Source organism: Neovison vison, chromosome 4 (genome assembly GCF_020171115.1).
Source record: "Neovison vison isolate M4711 chromosome 4, ASM_NN_V1, whole genome shotgun sequence".
Lineage (NCBI taxonomy): Eukaryota > Metazoa > Chordata > Mammalia > Carnivora > Mustelidae > Neogale > Neogale vison.
Window position 1 is genome coordinate 92,552,268 of NC_058094.1, and position 19,011 is coordinate 92,571,278.

A 19,011-nucleotide genomic window follows, 5' to 3' on the forward strand; every position below is an offset into this window, starting at 1 on the left:
CTTTGTTAACCAATCAGGTACAGTTACCTCCAGGATCAAAGAACTCAGGGATCACATCCAAGCATGGCAGCAAGACACGTCTTCCTGGGGCCTGGACCCCTACACCTGGGTAACCTGACTGCTCCCTTTGGCGGGACCTGTATGCATAATCCTCCTTCTAGTCTCAGTTGCTCCCTGTCTTTTCCGATACTTGCAGGGTCGCCTACAATTACTTGTCTGAGTGTCCGTCAATCAACTCCTCCGCTGGCCCTACTCTTGCCTGCCCACTTCTGACTACCGCTATGACTACACCCCCCCACAGCAGGAAGTAGCCAGAAATGAGTCAATGCCCCTGACACCATTATATTAAGCAAAAGCTCGGAATGTTGGGTTGGCAGAAAGGGCTACTTAAGATGGCGAAACTTCCCGCCACAAAACCTGACTCAGACAGGAGAACAAAGGTCCAAGATAGCGAAAGATCCCACCGCAAGACCTAAGCTTGGACAGGATAACAAAGGCCCAAGCAGGAATCTGAGACCCCTGCCCCGGGCTCCAGTGGACCAATGGGACCCCGACGAGCAGGTGAGATATCTGAATAAGGGAAGCTTGCCAAAAGACCCCTGAGCTCCCCTCGAGACCCCTTAAAAGACCATTCCTTCCTGCCTTGGGCGCGACTTCCACCACTCTTCTTTCCAGAATCACGGAACCTCCCTCGAGGGTGCCCACCTCCTCCCAGCACAACTTTCCTGGCTCCCCTTCTCCTGAGCCCTGAAACTTAGCCAGAGAGTGTTTTTAATAAATCTTGCCTTGCACCCACTTTGCCTGGTGATGCGTTAATGTTTCCAGAAAAACTACACTCTTGATAGGGAATTCCAGAGTCACAACACAGCATTATGCCTTCCCTATAGAAAGAAGAAGGGCCTGGTGAGTCTGCCCAAAAACCCCACATGAGGATCAAAATGCTCTGCCATCGAGAGAATCTTGATTTATAGTCTGCCCTGGAAACTAGTGCTGTGTCTGACAGAGCCTGAGCCCCGACCTCGTGTCAGCCAACCAGAGAGGGGGGCCCATATCTAGCATGTGAGACCAGCCTTGGCCCAACTCTGTCATTTCTACCCATCCTTGGAATAAAAACATCTGTCCCCAGGCCTTTACTGGAATCACTGCCAATGGGGGAACCTGAAGCCCAATAGACAACCCCGCCTTCCCCATGGCAGGAAACCTGGCTGTTGGGACTGGTGTCCAACCCCCAGAGTTGGAGCCAGCTGCATGGTAATTGAGACAGCGCCCATGCCTGCGGGCCTCCCTTGGCATAGGCAGGCATTGTGACCTTCAGCCTGAGCATGCTTTCAAAAAAGCCCCCTCAGGTTCACCACCAGGACCCTGCATTGCAGGCGTCGTAAGACCCTGGACCCAAACATAACACTTGGATGGATTTTCCCGGAGCCCAGAACCAGAGGAAGACTGTATTCCCTGTTTGGGGCACACAGAAGATGGAAAGCACCAATCTTCCCTTCCCTGAAAAAGCCACCAAACTATAGGGAGCCGCCAGGATCCTTAGAGAGGAAAAATCTCCCATGGAGCCATGAGACCACACTTGCATTCTGAGGCCATCCTGGACACAAAATCCAGATAAAAAAGCCTGTGCTACAGCCCTTGAATCACCGTAATTACAGTTTGCGATGAGCTGCCCTCCATGTCTACACATTGGGTCTGCGATCACCTCGCCACTAACCCTAACCAGTGTTTGTGTTTGCAGACTTCTCTCCATAACAATGGCTCACATACCCTCCAGGATGGGTTCTCTGGAGCCACACCACAGGACTGACTGCCGTCCCAAAAGAAACTGTGCTTGTCACAGTTGACCAAGCACTCCATATAAGGAGAAATATGCAAGATCCCTGAACACACCACAATATTGGAGGCTGTGCTGGACGCAAATGCACACTCTGAAACACCTTGATGACCTATACCCAGGCAGACACACCCAAGTTAATGGTCAAGAGTCAGAGATTGAAACTGACAAGCTCTTAGGACCTCATTGGAACCTTAGATTAGGTTTTCAGGCATCTGTCCTCAGAGGTCTCTTTGGGAATATCAACATATGATACAACATGTGGTCCCTGAGCCACACAACAGAACATCCCTTGTCCCCAGAAGGAAACTGTGCTATTTGACCTGTGTCAAAGAAGCAAGTTAGGAGAATCCTCCATGGCCCTGTAGCCAGCAGCACATTCAAATATCTCCATGGTAACAAATCGGCATTGTGACCCATCTGCAAGAGATTCCATGTCACTCAAGGCCTTGGTACTTCACCCCAGAGCAACCTGAACGAAACTGCCATGTTCTTCAGCTCAATCGTCAATGGAGGTGTGATTTCCAGGCATCCATGTGGCAGAGCTCTGCTTCCCAAACTTTCCACATAGGTGACACTGGAGCAAACAAACCAGACTACACCAGTCCAGTAAAAGGAAACCTTGCTGTTTGGAGCACCTCACAAGCCCCAGCATGGGAAATCCTCCATGGCCTCTTGATGCCACCTCTCCATTTGACGGTCTTCATATACAAAGACTCCAGTGTGAGCAAATATTTGACATCTTCCCTTACTCAGGTGCTGGATATCTTGAAGAAGCCACTGCAGATTGGGACAGCCTTCAACTTGGCATTGAATTTAACTGTAGCTTGTGTTTACAATTCCATTCTCACTCTACTGGTCCCCAAGCCCTCTGAATAAGGAATTCTAGAGTCACAACACATCATTCTGCCTTCCCCATAGAAAGAAGAAGTGCCTGGTGAATCTGCCCAGAAAACCCACATGAGGATCAATCTGCGAAACCCTCGAGGGAACCCCGATTTATAGGCTTCCCTGGCCTCTCATACAGTGTCTGTCAGAGCCTGAGCCCCGAACTAGTGTCAGCAACCCAGAGAGAGGGACCCATATCTAGCATGTGGGACTGAACATGGCCTTACTCCATCATCTCTACTCATCCTTGGTATTCAGACATCTGTCCCCAGACCTTTGCTGGAATCCCTGCAAATGGGGGAACCTGAAGCACAGCAGAGAACTCCTCCTTTTCCATGGCAGGAATCCTGTCTGTTGGGATGCGTGTCAAACTCTCAGAGTTGGAGCCAGCTGCATGGCCAATGAGACCATACCCACATATGAGGGCCACCTGGGGCCCAAACAGGCATTGTGACCCTCAGCCTGAGCATGCTTTCACACAAGCCATATTCAGTTGTACCACCAGTATCCTGCATTGCAGGCCTGGTATGCCCCTAGACCCAAATCCTAACCCTTTGTGGGAATTTCCAGGTGCCCAGACCCAGAGCCTGTCTCTGGAATCCGTTTTGGGGCACCCCTAAGATTGAAAAAAGTACTCTTCCCTTACTTGAAAATGACCAAATTATTGGGAGCTGCAAGGATCATTAGAGAGAAAAAATATCCCAAGGACCCATGAGACCACACCTGCATTCTCAGACCATTCTGGACACACATTACAGATATAAAAGCCTGTGCTACCACCCTCGAGTCGCCCTAATTACAGTTCCTGATGAGCTGTCCTCCAGGTCTACTCATTGGGACTGCAATCACCTCACACTCTCCTTAACCCGAGTTTGTGTTTACAGACTTCTCTCCATAAGCATGGCTCACATGCCATCCATGATGGGGTCTCTGGAGCCAAACCACAGCAGTGTGCATGCCATTCCCTAGGAAACTGTGCATGTCACAGTTTGCTAACCCTCCAGTTTAGGAGAAACCTACAAAGTCCCAGAGCACATCCCAATATTGGAGACCTCTTTGGATGCAAATGCACAGTCTGAAACATTCTGATCACCTACATCTAGGCAGACACCCAAGTCAGCTGTCCTGAGTTTGAAGATTGAACCTGACATGCCCCTAGGACTTCTTTGGAAACTTAGATTAGGTTTGCAGGCATCTGTCCTCAGAGGCCTGTTCTGGAATAAGAACTTATGATACAACATGTGGTCCCGAAGCCACAGAACACTACATCTCCTGTCCCCAGAAGGGGACACAGCTCTTCGACCTGTGTTAAACCCTCAAGGTAGGAGAATTCTGCATGGCACTTTAGCCACCAGCACATTCTAAGATCACCCTGGTAACAAACCAGCATTGTGGCCTATCTACAAGAGATTCAATGTTAACTCAAGGCCTTGGTACTTTGCCCCAGAGCCACCATAAGGAACCTATCATTTTCCTCAGCTGCAATGGTCATTGGAGGCTTTCCAAGCATCGATGCAGGAGAGCTCTGCCATCCAGATGGGGTTTCTGAGAAGAACCACAAGTCACTTCTTCTTTCTGTTGGTCATACAATATGCTGTGTTGTGGCTCTAGAATTCCCTATCAAGAGGGCTTGGGGACAAGTCACGTGAGGATGGAATTGTAAACACAAGCTATGATTCAATTCAGTGCCAAGCGGAAGGTAGTTCCTATGTGCAGCAGCTTATTCAAGACATACAGCACCAAAATAAGAGCGGATGGCAGATGTTTGTTCACACTACATTTTGTGTCTATGATGACCGACAAATGGACTAGAGGCATCAAGAGGCCATGGAGGAGTTCACACAATGAGGCCTGTGAGCTGCTGCAAATAGAGAGGTTTCCTTCTAATGAGCAGGTGAAGCCTGGTCTGTTTGTTCTAGGTTCTCCCTTTTGGGAATTTTATGAAGCAGGGCTCTCTGGCATGGATACCTGGAAAGCACACCTTCATTGACCATTGCAGCTGAGAAACATGGGATGTTTTTTCTGGTGTCTCTGGGGCGAAGTACCAAGGCCTTGAGTTGACATGGATTTCTTGCACATGGGCCACAATTCTGGTTTCTTACCAAGGAGATCTTAGAATGTGCTGGTTGATAAGGTGCCATGCAGGATTCTCCTAACCTGATGATTTGGCACAGGTCGAAGAACACGGTATCCTTCTGGGGACAGGAGATGTTCTGTTCGTGTGTGTTTCATAAATTGGTATTGCAGAACAGGCCCCTGAGGACAGATGCCTGAAAACCGAATCTAGGGCTCCAATTATGTCCTACGGGCATGGTAGGTTCACTCTTCTGACTCAGGACCATTGATTTGGTTGTCTGCCTGGATATAAGTGATCAGAGTGTTTCAGACTGTGCATTTGTGTTTAGAGCAGCCTCCATTGTTGGGGTAGGCTCAGGGTCCTTGCAGGTTTCTCCTAATGTAGAAGGTTTGGGCAACTCTGATGGGCACAATTTCCTTGGGGATGGCAGGAACATCCTGTGGTGTGGATCCTGAGGACCCATCCTGGAGGGCATGTGTGCCATAGTTTTGGTAGAGAAGTATGCAAACACAAATTCGGATTAGGGTGAGTGGCGAGGTGATCACAGGCCCAATGCATAGACCTGGAGGGCAGCTCATCTGGAAGTGAAATTAGGGTGACTGGAAGACGATATCAGAGGCTTTTCTCTCTGGATTGTGTGTCCAGGATGGCCTCGGAATGCAGGTTTGTTCTCATGGGTCCATGGGAGACTTTTCCTCTCTATGGATTCTGGTGGCTATGGAGTTTGGTGGCTTTTTCGGGGAAGGGAAGAGTACTATTTTTCATCTTAAGGGTGCCCCAAAACAGGGATTCCAGAGACGGGCTCTGGGTATGGGCACATGGAAAATACCACCAAGTTTTAGGATTTGTGTCTAGGGACATACCAGGGCTGAAATGATGAATCATGGTGCAACTGAGAGGGATTGTTTAACAGCATGCTCGGGCTGAAGGTCACAATCCTGTTTGTGCCCAGGCCGTCCCTCAGGAGTGGTTGTGGTTTCATTGATTTTGTACCTGGCTCCGCCTTTGAGGGTTGGACACCCATCCCAAGAGCCAGGTTTATTGTCATGGGGAAAGAAAAGTTCTCTATTGTGCTTCAGGTTCCCCCATTGGCAGGGATTCCAGCCAAGGTCTGGGGACAGGTGCCTGAATACCAAGGATGGGTAGAGATGACGTACTTGGGACATGTCCATCCCAAATGCTAGATATTGGGCCCGCCCTCTGGTTGCTGAAACTTGGGCGGGGTTCAGGCTCTGTCAGACACAGCACTAGTGGCTGTGGCAGCCTCTCAATTGGGGTTGACTCGAGGGCCTAGCAGATTTACCCTCATGTGGGCTTTCAGGGCAGACTCACCAGGCACTTCTTTCTATAGGGAAGGCAGAATGCTGTGTTGTGGCTCCAGAATTCCCTATCAAGAGGGCTTGGGGACCAGTCAGGTGAGGATGGAATTGTAAACACAAGCTATGGTTCAATTCAGGGCCAAGCGGAAGGCAATTCCTATGTGCAGCGCCTTATTCGAGATACCAGCACCAGAATAAGGGCGGAAGTGATATATTTGCTCACATTAGAGTTTGTGTCTATGACGACTGACAAATGTAGGGGTGACGTCAAGAGGCCATGGAGTGGTTTTCACGATGAGGCTTATGAGCTGCTCCAAATAGCAAGGTTTCGTTCTACTGGAAAGGTAGAGTCTGGTTTATTTGCTCCAGGCTCCCCCATGTGGAAAGATTGGGTAACAGAGCTCTACCACATGGATGCCTGGAAACCTCAACTCCATTGACCATTGCAACTGAGGAAAATGGCAGGTTCTTTCTGGTGTCTCTGGAGCAAAGTACTAAGTCCTTGAGTTGACATGGAATCTCTTGCAGATGGGCCACAATGCTGGTTTGTTACCAGAAAGATCTTAGAATTTGCTGGTTGCTAAGGTGCTGTGCAGGATTCTACTACCCTGGGATTTGGCACAGATGGAAGGGCACGGTTTCCTTCTGGGGACAGAAGATGTTCTGTTGTGTGGCCCAGGGACCACATGTTGTATCATAGGTTCGCATTCCATAACAGGCCTCTGAGGACAGATATCTGACATCCGAATCTAGGGGTCCAATGACACCCTAGGGGCATGATAGGTTCACTATCCTGCCTCAGGATCATTGATCTGGCTGTCTGCCTGGATGTAGGTGATCAGGGTGTTTCAGACTGCACATTTGCGTTCAGAGCATCCGCGAATGTTGCGGTAGGCTCAGGGGCCTTGCCTCTACTAATCTAGGAGGTTTGGACAACAGTGACGGGCAAAATTTCCTTGGGGATGGAAGGGATAGTCCTGAGGTGTTGATCCAGAGACCCTATCCTGGAGGGCATATGTGCCATGGTTTTGTTAGAGAAGTCTGCAAAAACAGATTCAGGTTAAGGTGAGTGGCGAGGTGATCACAGGCCCAATGCATAGACCTGGAGGGCAGCTCGTCTGGAACTGTAAGTTGGGTGACTGGAAGGCTGTATCAGAAGCTTTTATCTCTGGATTGTGTGTCCAGGATGGCCTCGGAATGTAGGTGGGTTCTCATGGGTCCACAGAAGACTTTTTCTCTCTATGGATCCTGGTGGTCCCCGTACTTTGGTGGCCTTTTTGGGGAAGGGAAGAGTGCTGTTTTCCATCTTAGGGGTGCCCCAAAACAGGGATTCCAGAGATGGGCTCTGGGTCTGGGCACCTGGAAAATCCACCAAGTTTGAGGATTTGTGCCTACAGGCATACCAGGCCTGCACCGTGGGATCATGGTGGTGCAACTGAGAGGGATTCTTTAAAACTATGCTCAGGCTGAAGGTCACATGCCTGTTTGTGCCCAGGGTGGCCCTCTGGAGTGGGCATGCTCTCATTGGTCTTGTAACTGGCTCCCCCTTTGAGGGTTGGACACCCATTCCTACAGCCAGGTTTATTGCCATGGGGAAAGAGGAGTTCTCTATTGTGCTTCAGGTTCTGCCACTGGCAGGGATTCCAGCAAAGGGCTGGGGACAGGTGCCTGAATACCAAGTATGGGTAGAGTGATGTGCATGGGCCATGGCCATCCCAAATGCAAGATATGGGGCCCGCTCTGGTGGCTGAAACTCGGTCGGGGCTCCGGCTCTGTCAGACACAGCATTAGTGGCCGTGGCAGCCTATAAATCGGGGTTTACTCGAGGGCCAAGCAGATTGATCTTCATGTGGGTTCCTAGGCAGACTCACCATGCATTTCTTCATTCAATGGGGAAGGCAGAATGCTGTGTTGTGGCTCCAGATTTCCCTATCAAGAGGGCTTGGGGACCAGTATTTTGTGGATGGAATTGTAAACACAAGCTATGGTTCAATTCAGTGCCAAGCAGAAGGCAGTTCCAATGTGTAGCTGTTTATTCGAGACATCCAGCACTGGAATAAGGGTGGATGTCAGATGTTTGCTCACACTAGGGTTTGTGTCTATGATGACTGAAAATTGCAGGGGTGGAGTGAAGAGGCCATGAAGGAGTTCACATGCTGAGGCCTGTGAGCTGCTGAATACAGTAAGGTTTCCTTGTACAGTGCAGTTGAAGTCTGGTTTGTTTGCTCTATGTTCACCCATGTCAAAAGTTGTGAAGCAGAGCTCTCTGGCATGGATGCCTGGAAAGCACACCTCCATTGACCATTGCAGCTGAGGAACATGGGAGTTTCGTACTGTTGGCTCTGGGGCAAAGTACCAAGGCCTTGAGTTGATATGGGATCTCTTGCATATGGGTCAAAATGCTGATTTGTTACCAGGGAAATCTTAGCATGTGCTGGTTGCTAAGGCGCCATGCAGGATTCTCCTACCCTGAGGGTTTGGCACAGGTCGAAGAGCACGGTATTCTTCTGGGGACAGACGATGTTCTTTCGTGTGGCTTAGGGAACTACATGATGTGTCATAAATTGGTATTCCTGAAAAGGACCCTGAGGACAGTTGCCAGAAAACTTAATGGGGTTCCATTTAGGGCCTAGGGGCATTTCAGGTTCAATCTTCTAACTCACGATCATTAACTTGTCTGTCTCCCTGGATGTAGGCATTCAGGGTGTTTCAGACTGCACATTTGCGTCCAGAGTGGCTGGCAATATTGGGGTGGGCTCTGGGGCTTTAAGGTTTCTCCTAATCTGGAAGGTTTGGGCAACTCTGATATGCACATTGTCCTTGGGGATGGCAGCCAGAGTTCTGTGGTATGGCTCCCGAGATCCCATTCTAGTGGGCATCTGAGCCATGGTTTTGGGAGAGAAGTCTGGAAACACAAATTCGGGTTAGCAAATTTGTGGTGATGTGATCACAGGACCAATGCATAGATCTGGAGGGAAATTCGTCAAGAACATTAATTAGGGTGCCTGGAAGGCAGTAGCACAGGTATTTCTCTCTGGATTGTGTGTCCAGGATGGCCTCGGAATGCAGGTGTGGTCTCAAGGGTCCATTGGAGATTTTTCCTCTCTATGGATCCCAGTGGCTCTCCATAGTTTGGTGACTTTTTCAAGGAAGGGAAGAGTGCTGTTTTCCATCTTAGGGGTGCCCCAAAACTGGGATTCCAAAGACGGGCTCAGGGTCTGGGTGTATGGGACATCTGACCAAGGGTTAGGATTTGGGCCTAGGGCCGTACAAGGCCTGCAGTATGGGATCATGGTGGTACAACTGAGAGGGATTCTTTGAAAGCATGCTCAGGCTGAGGGTCAAAATGCCTATTTGCTTCCTGATCTGCCCTCAGGAGTGCATGTGGTCTCATTGGTCTTGTAACTGGCTCCCCCTTTGAGGGTTGGACACCCATCCCACCAGAGAAGTCTCCTGCCATGAGGAAGGAGGAGTTCTCTATTGTGCTTCAGGTTCCCCCATTGGCAGGGATTCCAGCCAATGTCTGGGGACAGGTGCCTGAATACCAAGGATGGGTAGAGATGACGTACTTGAGCCATGGCAATCCCAAATGCTAGATATGGGGCCCACTCTCTGGTGACTGACACTAGGTCAGGGCTCAGGCTCTCTCAGACATAGCACTAGTGGCTGGGCAACCTATAAATCGGGGTTCCCTCGAGGGCCGAGCAGATTGATCCTCATGTGTGGTTCCTGGCCAGACTCACCAGGCACTTCCTTCTATAGGGAAGGCAGAATGCTGTGCTGTGGCTCCAGAATTCCCTATCAAGAGGGCTTGGGGGCCAGTCAGGTGAGGATGGAATTGTAAACACAAGCTACGGTTCAATTCAGTGCCATGCGGAAGGCAGTTCCTATGTGCAGCAGCTTCCTTGAGATATCCAGCACTTGAATAAGGGCGAATGTTAGATATTTGCTCACACTGGAGTTTTTTCCTAAGATGACTGAGAAATGGAGGGGTTGCGTCAAGAGGCCATGGAGCGGTTTTCACGTTGAGACTTCTGAGCTGATGCAAACAGCAAGGTTTCTTTCTACTGGACAGGTGGAGTCTGGTTTATTTGCTCCAGGGTCCCCATGGGTAAAGTATGGGTAGCATAGCTCTGCTGCATGGATGCCTGGAAAACTCAACTCCATTGACCATTGCAGCTGAGGAGCATGTCAGGTTTGTTCTGGTGTCTCTGGAGCAAAATACCCAGTCCTTGAGTTGACATGGAATCTCTTGCATATGGGCCACAATGCTGTTTTGTTACCAGGGAGATCTTAGAATGTGCTGGTGGCTCAGGTGCTGTGCAGGATTCTACTACCCTGGGCTTTGGCACAGATGGAAGGGCACGGTTTCCTTCTGGGGACAGGAGATGTTCAGTTGTGTGGCCCGGGGACCACATGTTGTATAGTAAGTTCGTATTCCAGAACAGGCCTCTGAGGACAGATATCTGAAAGCCGAATCTGGGGTTCGAATGATGTCCTTAGGGCTTGTTAGGTTCACTATTCTGACTCAGGACCATTGATTTGGCTGTCTGACTCAATGTAGGTGATAAGGGTGTTTCAGACTGTGCATTTGGTTTCAGAGCACCGCCTTTATTGGGGTAGGCTCAGGGGCCTTGTAGGTTTCTCCTAATTTAGATGGTTTGGGCAATTGTGACGGGCACAGTTTCCTTGGGGATGGCAGGGACAGTCCTGTGGTATGGATCCAGAGACCCCATCCTGGAGGGTATGTGTCCAAGGTTTTGGTAGAGCAGACTGCAAACACAAATTGGGATTAGGGTGAATGGCGAGGTGATCCCAGGCCCAATGCATAGACCTGGAGGGCAGCTTGTCTGTAACTCTAATTAGGGTCCCTGGATGTATAGCCAGGCTTTTGTCTCTGGATCGTGTGTCCAGAGTGTCCTCGGAATGCAGGTGTGTTCTCATGGATCCATGATAGACTTTTCCTCTCTATGGATCCTGGTGGCTCCCATAGTTTGGTGACTTTTTTGGGGAAGGGAAGAGTGATGTTTCCCATTGTAGTGGTGCCCCAAAGCAGGGATTCCAGAGATGGGTTCTGGGTCTGGGCACCTGGAAAATCCCATCAAGTTTAAGGATTTTTGCCTAGAGGCATAACATGTCTACAATGCGAGATCATAGTTATGCAACAGAAAGGCATTATTTGAAAGCATGCTCCGGCTGTTGATCACAATGACTATTTGTGCCCAGGGCAGCCATCAGGAGTGGGCGTGGTCTCATTGGTCCTGTAACTGGTTCCCCCTTTTAGGGTTGGACACCCATCGCAACAGCCACGTTTATTGCCATGTGGAAAGAGGAGATCTCTATTGTGCTTCAGGTTCCCCCATTGGCAGGGATTCCAGCCAAGGTTGCGGACAAGTGTCTGAATACCAAGGATGAATAAAGATGACGTACTTGGGACCTGACCATCCCAAATGCTAGATATAGGGTTCCCTCTCTGGTGTCTGAAACTCAGTCGGGGCTCAGGATCTGCAGACCCAGCACTCGTGGTCATGGCCGACTATAAATCAAGGTTGACTCGAGGGACAAACAGATTGATCCTCATGTGGGGTTTCTGGGCAGACTCACCAGGCACTTCTTGATTCGATGGGGAAGACAGAATGCTGCGTTGTGACTCCAGATTTCAGGAGGGCATGGGGACCAGTCGGGTGAGGATGGAATTGGAAACACAAGCTACGGTTCAATTCAGTGCCAAGCCGAAGGCAGTTCCAGTATGCAGCAGTTTATTCGAGACATCCAGCACCGGAATAAGGGTGCATGTCAGATGTTTGTCCACACTCGAGTTTGTGTCTATAATGACTGACCAATGGAGGGGTGGCGTCAAGAGTCCATGGAGGAGTTCACAGGCTGAGGCCTGTGAACCGCTCCAAACATAAGGTTTCCTTCTACTGGGCAGGTGAAGTCTGTTTTGTTTGCTCTAGTATCCCCCATGTGGAAAGTTTGTGAAGCAGAGCTCTCTGGCATGGATGCCTGGAAAGCACACCTCCATTGACCATTGTAGCTGAGGAACATGACAGGTTCTTTCTGGTGGCTCTGGGGTGAAGTACCAAGGCCTTGGGTTGACATGGATACTCTTGAAGATGGGCCACAATGATGGTTTGTTAACAAGCGGATTTTAGAATGTGCAGGTTGCTAAGGTGCCAAGCAGGATTTGCCTACCCTGAGGGTTTGGCACAGGTCGAAGAGCTCGGTATCATTCTGGGGACAGAACATGTTCTGTTTTGGGGCTCAGGGACCACATGTTGTATCATAAGTTGGTATTCCAGAACAGGCCTCTGTGGACAGATGCCTGAAAATTTAATCTAGGGTGCCAATGAAATCCTAGGGGAATGTCAGGTTCAATCCTCTGACTCAGGACCGTTGACTTTGATGTCTGCCTAGATGTAGGTGATCAGGGTGTACCAGACTGTGCATTTGTGTACAGAGTGGCAACCAGTATTGGGGTGTGCTCTTGGGTCTTGCAGGTTCCTACTAATCTGGAAGGATTGGGAAACTTTGACGGGCACAGTTTCCTTGGCAATGATGGGCACATTTTTGTGGTGTGGCTCCAGACACCCCATCCTGGAAGGCATATGAACTATGGTTTTGGGAGGGAAGCCTACAAACACAAACAGGAGTTAGGTTTAATGGTGAGGTGATCGTAGGCCCAATGCATAGACCTGGAAGGCAGCTCATCGAGAACTGTAAATCGCGTGCCTCAAAGTTGGTAGCACAGGCTTTTGTATCTGGATTGTGTATCCGCGATGGACTAGGATTGCAGGTGTGGTCTCAGGGGTCCATCGGTGATTTTTCCTCTCAGGTATCCTGGTTGCTCCCTATAGTTTAGTGGCTTTATCAGAGAGGGAATAGTTCTGTTTTCCATATTAAGGATATCCCATAACAGGGATTGCAGAGACGTGCTCTGGCTCTGGGCACCTGGAAATACAAACCAAGGGTTATGATTTGGGCCTAGTAGCTTACCAGGCCTCCAATGCAAGTCCTGGAATAACAACTGAGAGTGTTTGTTTGAAAGCATGCTCAGGCTGATGGTAACTATGTCAGCTTTTGCATAGGGCGGCCCTCAGGAATGGGCGTGGTCTCAGTGGCCATGCAGTAGGCTACCACTCTGAGTGTCGGACAAACTTCCCAACTTCCAGGAATCCTGCCATGGGGAGGGAGGATTGCTCTATTGTGATTCAGGTTCCCCCATTGGTAGGGATTCCAGGAAAGATTTGGGGACATATGCCTGAATACCAAGGATGGGTAGAGATGACGGCCCTGGTCCTTGGCCTGTGTCACATGCTGAATATGGGCCCCACCCTCTGGGTGGCTGGCACGAGGTTGGAGCTCAGGATCTGTCAGACACAGCACTAGTGGCCAGGGAAGTCTACAAATCAGGGTCCCTCGAGGGCCGAGTAGATTGATCCTCATGTGGAGTTTCTGGGCAGACTCACTATGCCATTCTTCTTTCTATGGGGAAGGCAGAATGCTGCATTGTGGCTCCAGAATTCCTTATCATGAGGGCTTGTGGACCAGTAGGATGAGGATGGAATTGAAAACCCAAGCTACAGTTCAATTCAGTGCCAAGCAGAAGGCAGTTCCAGTGTGCAGTGGCTGATTTGAATATCCAGCACTGGAGTAAGCGCAGACGTCAGATGTTTTTATTCATGCTGGAATTTGTGTCTATGATGACTGACAAATGGAGGGGACGTGACAAGAGGCCATGGAGGATTTCCCACGCTTGGGCTTGTGAGATGCTCCAAACAGCAAGGTTTCCTTTTACCGGACAGGGGCATTCTGGTTTGTTTGCTCGAGAGTCCCCCATGTGGAATGTTTGGGTAGGAGAGCACTCCCACATGGATGCCTAGAAAGCACACCTCCATTGAACATTGCAGCTGAAGAACATGGCAGGTTCGTTCTGGAGGCTCTGGGGCGAAATACCAAGGCCTTGAGTTGACATGGAATCTCATGAGGATGGGCACAATGCTGGCTTGTTACCAGTGAGATCTTAGAATCTGCTGTGGCTATGGGCCAAGTAGGGTTCATCTACCCTGAAGGTTTGACACAGGTCCAAGAGCACGGCTTCCATCTGGGGAAAGGAGATGTTCTGTTGTGGGGCTCAGCGACCATATGTTGTATCATAGGTTGGTATTCCAGAACAGGCCTCTGAGGACAGAAGCCTGAAAACCTAATCTAGGGTTCGAATGAGGTCCTAGGGGAATGTCAGTTTCAATCTTCTGACTCAGGACCATTGACTCTGGTGTTTGACTGGATGGAGATGATCAGGATGTTTCAAACTGTGCATTTGCATCCAGAACGGTGTCCAGTATTAGGGTGAGCTCAGGGTCCTTGCAGGTTTCTCTTTACCTGGAGGGTTTGGAAAACTGTGTCGGGCTGTTTCCTTGGGGATGACATGCACAGTCCTGTGGTTTGACTCCAGTCACCCCATCCTGGAGGTCACGTGCACCATGGTTTTGAGAGAGAAGTCTGCAAACACAAACTCAGGTTAGGTTTAGCGGCGAGGTGATTGTAGTCCCAATCTATAGACCTGGAGGGCAGAAAGTCTGGAACTGTACATCAGGTGACTCGAAGGCGGTAGCACAGGTTATTGTATCTGGATTTAATTTCCAGGATGGCATTTAATGCAGGTATGGTCTCATGGGTCCATTGAAGATTTTTTCTCTCAAGGATCCTGGCGGTTCCCAATACTTTGGTGGATATCTCGGGGAAGGGATGAGTGCTGATTTCCACCTTAGGTGTGCCCCAAAACAGGGATTACAGAGATGGGCTTTGGGTCTGAGCATTTGGAAAATCCCACCAAGGTTTAGGATTTGGGCCTAGGGCCATGCCAGGCCTACAATGCGGGATTCTGGAGGTTCAGCTGAGAGCGTTTTTTTGAAAGCATGCTCAAGCTGAGGGTCACAATGCCTGCTTGTGCCCAGGAGGCCATCAGGAGTGGGCATTGTCTACTTGGCCATGCAGCCGGTTCGCATTCTGAGGGTTGGACACCCATCCGAAAGCCAGAAATCCTGCCATGGAGAAGGAGGAGTTCTCTATTGTGCTTCAGGTTCCCCCATTGGTAGGGATTCCAGCTAAGGTCTAGGGGACAGATGCCTGAATACCAAGGGTGGGTAGTGATGACGGCTCTGGGCCATGGCCGGTCTCGCATGCTGGATATGGGCCCCACCCTCTGGGTGGCTGACACTAGGTCAGGGTTCAGGCTCTGTCAGGCACAGCACTAGTGCCCAGGGAAAATTATAAATAGGGGTTCCCTCCTGGGCTGAGTATATTAATCATCATGCACAGTTTCTTGGCAAACTCACCAGGTCCTTCTTTCTATGCGGAAGGCAGAATGTTGCATTGTTGCTCCAGAATTCCCTATCAAGAGATATGGTGGACCAGTAGGGTGAGGATGAAATTGCAATCCGAAGCTAGGGCTAAATTCAGTGCCAAGCGAAAGGCAGTTCCATTGTGCAGCAGCTGATTCCAGCTGATTCCAATATCAGCACCTGAGTATGGGCCGATGTCAGATGTTTTCTCAGGCTGGAGTTTGTATCTATGATGACTGACAAATGGAGGGGTGGCATCAAGAGGCCATGGAGAATTTCCCACGCTGGGGCTTGTGAGATACTCCAAACATCAAAGTTTCTTTCTACCAAACAGGGGCAGTCAGGTTTGTTTGCTCCAGTTTCTTATGTGGAAAATTTGTGTAGCAGAGCACTCCCGTATGGAGACCTGAAAAGCACATCTCCATTGACCATTGCAGCTGAGGAACATGGCAGGTTCGTTTTGGTGGCTCTGGGGCAAAGTACTAAAGCCTTGAGTTGACATGGATCCTCATGAAGATGGGTCACCATGCAGGTTTGTTACCACGGAGATCTTAGAATGTTCTGGTGGCTAAGCGGCTGTGCAGAATTCAGACCCTGAGGGTTGGACACAGTTCCAAGAGCACGGCTTCCATCTGGGAACAAGAGATTTTCTGTTGTGGGGCTCAGGGACCATACATTGTTTCATAAGTTGGTATTCCAGAAGAGGTCTCTGAGGACAGATGCCTGAAGAGCTAATCTAGGCTTCCAATGAGGTCTTAGGGCCATGTCAGGTTCAATTATCTGACTCAGGACCATTGACATGGGTATCTGCCTGGATGGAGGTGATCAGGGTGTTTCAGACTGCACATTTGCGTCCAGAGCGGCCTCCAATATCAGGGTGGCTCAGAAACCTTGTAGGCTTCACCTAATCAGGAGGGTTTGGGCAACTCTGATGGGCCCAGTTTCCTTGGGGTTGGCAGGCACAGTCTTGTGGTGTGACTCTAGGGGCTCCATCCTGGAGGGCATGTGAGCCATGGTTTTGGGAGAGAGATATGCAAACACAAACTCGGGATAGGGTTAGTGGCATGGTGTTCACAGTCCCAAACCATAGACCTGGAGGACATCACGTCAGGAACTGGAAATCAGGTGACTCGAAGGCATTAGCAGTCTCTTGTATCTGGATTGTGTATCCACGATGGCCTTAGAATGCATGTGTGGACTCATGGGACCATGGGAGATTTTACTTCAAAAGTATCCTTGGGGCTCCTAGTGCTGTTTTCTATCTTAGGAGTGTCCCAAAACAGGGATTCCAGTGACGGGTTCTGGGTATGGGCACATGGATAATCCCACCAAGTGTTAGAATTTGGTCCTAGGGGTGTACCAGGCCTGCACCGTGGGATCCTGGAGGTGCAACTAAGAGCATTTGTTTGAAGGCATGCTCAAGCTGAGGATCACAATGGCTGCTTGTGCCCAGGGCAACCCTCACGAGTGGGTGTTGTCTCCTTGGCCATGCAGTTGGCTCCCACTTTAAGGTTCGGACTCCCATATCAACAGCAAGGATTCCTTCCATGAGGAAGGAGGAGTTCTCTATTGTGCTTCAGGTTCCCCCATTGGCAGGGATTCTAGCAAAGGTCTGGGGACAGATGCCTGAATACTAAGGATGGGTAGAGATGATGTACTTGGACCCTGGCCGATCTCACATGCTGGATTTGGGCTCAGATATCTGGGTGGCTGAAACTAGGTCTTGGCTCAGGCTCTGTCAGACACAGAACTAGTGCCCAGGACAGCCTATAAATCAAGGTACCCTCAAGTGTCAAGCCGATTGATCCTCATGAGGAGTTTCTGGGCAGATTCACCAGGCCCTATTTCTTTTTATTGGGAATGCAGAATGTTGTTTGGGGCTCCTGAATTCCCTCTCAAGAGGGCTTGCAGACCAGGAGGCTGAGGATGGAATTCTAAACCCAAGTGATGGTTAAATTCAGTGTCAAGTGAAACACAGTTCCAGTGTGCAGTGGTGGAAACAAAAATCCAGAACCTAAATAAGGGCGGATGTCAGATGTTTGCTCATGCTGGAGTTTGTATATTATGACTGACAAATGGAAGGGTTGTGTCAAGATGCCATGGAGGATTTCTCATGCTGGTGCTTCTGAGATGCTCCAAGAAGACAGTTCCCTTCTACCAGTCAGTGGCAGTCTGGTTTGTTTGCTCCAGGGTCCCACATGTGGAAAGACTGGGTAGCAGAGCACTCCCACATGGATGCCTGGAAAGCACAACTCCACTGACCATTGCAGCTTAGGAACATGGAAAGTTCATTCTGGTGGCTCTGGGGCGAATTACCAAGGACTTGATGTGTCATGGAATCACATGAAGATGGGTCACAATGCTTGTTTGTTACCAGGGAGATCTTAGAATGTGCTGGTGGCTAAGGGTTGTGCAGAATTCATAAACCCAGAGGGGTGACACAAGTCAAAGAGCACGGATTCCATCTGGGGACAGGACATATTTTACTGTGGGGCTCAGGGACCATATGTTGTATCATATTGGTATTACAGAATAGGCCTCTGAGGCTAGATGCCTGAAAAGCTAATCTATGTTTCCAATGAGGTCCTAGGGGCATGGCAGGTTCAATCATCTGACTCAGGACCATGGGCATGGGTGTCTTCCTGGATGGAGTTGTTCAGGGTGTTTCCAACTGCGCATTTGCATTCAGAGTGACCTCCAATATTGGACTTGGTTCAGGGGACTTTCAGGTTTCTCCTAATCTGTAGGGTTTGGGCAACTGTGACGGACACAGTTTCCTTGCGGATGGCAGGAACTTTCCTGTGGTGTGGGTCCAGAGACCCCATCCTGGAGGGCATGTGAGCCATGGTTTGGGGAGAGAAGTCTTCAAACACAAACTTGGGTTAGGGTTAATGGCGAGGTAATCACAGGCCCAATGCGTAGGTCTGTAGGGCAGCTCATCTGGAACTGTAAATCAGGTGACTTGAAGGCAGTAGCACAGACTTTTCTCTCTGGATTGTGTGTCCAGGATGGCCTCAGAATGCAGGTGTGGTCTCATGGGTCCATGGGATATTTTTCCTTTCTAAGCATCCTGGCAGCTCCCAATAGTTTGGAACCTTTCTCGGGGAAGGGAAGAGTGCTGTTTTCCATCATAGTGGTGCTCCAAAACAGACATTACAGACACAGGATCTGGGTATGGTGACATGGAAAATCCCACCAAGTGTTAGGTTTTGGTCCTAGGGGTGTACCACGCCTGCAATGTGGGGTCCTAGAGATGCAACTGATAGCGTTTGTTTGAAAGCATGCAAAAGTTGAGGGACACGATGCCTGATTTTGCCCAGGGCGGCCCTCAGGAGGGGGCATTGTCTCATTGGCCATGCAGCTGGTTCCCATTCTGAGGGTTGGGCAACCATCACAACAGCCAGGCTTCCTTCCATGGGGAAGGAGGAGATCTCAATTGTGCTTCAGGTTCCCCCATTGGTAGGGATACCAGCAAAGGTCTGGGATTGTTGCCTGAATATCAAGGATGGGTAGAGGTGATGGACATGTGCCATGGCCAGTCTCTCATGC